The sequence below is a fragment of the Marmota marmota genome, unplaced genomic scaffold (genome assembly GCF_001458135.2).
Source record: "Marmota marmota marmota unplaced genomic scaffold, marMar, whole genome shotgun sequence".
Classification (NCBI taxonomy): domain Eukaryota; kingdom Metazoa; phylum Chordata; class Mammalia; order Rodentia; family Sciuridae; genus Marmota; species Marmota marmota.
In genome coordinates, this window is record NW_025999990.1 from 33,843,308 (window position 1) to 33,843,545 (window position 238).

Below are 238 nucleotides of genomic sequence, written 5' to 3' on the forward strand. Positions count from 1 at the left end.
AAGTATTTTTTTTGATAGATTCTTTCAAGAATACAAAAATACACAAAATATTATTTACACTAGACTAGAATTTCTTAAACATTCTATGATGTTTCTATTTCAAAACTGTCTTAGTGTGAGCATATGTGGAATTTGTAGATGTAGCAAGTTGAATGCATAAGCCCACAGCCCGTTAGCTTGAGCAAAAGATGCATACTAATGGTTTCCCAACACCAAAAAGACAGAAAAAAAACTTAAC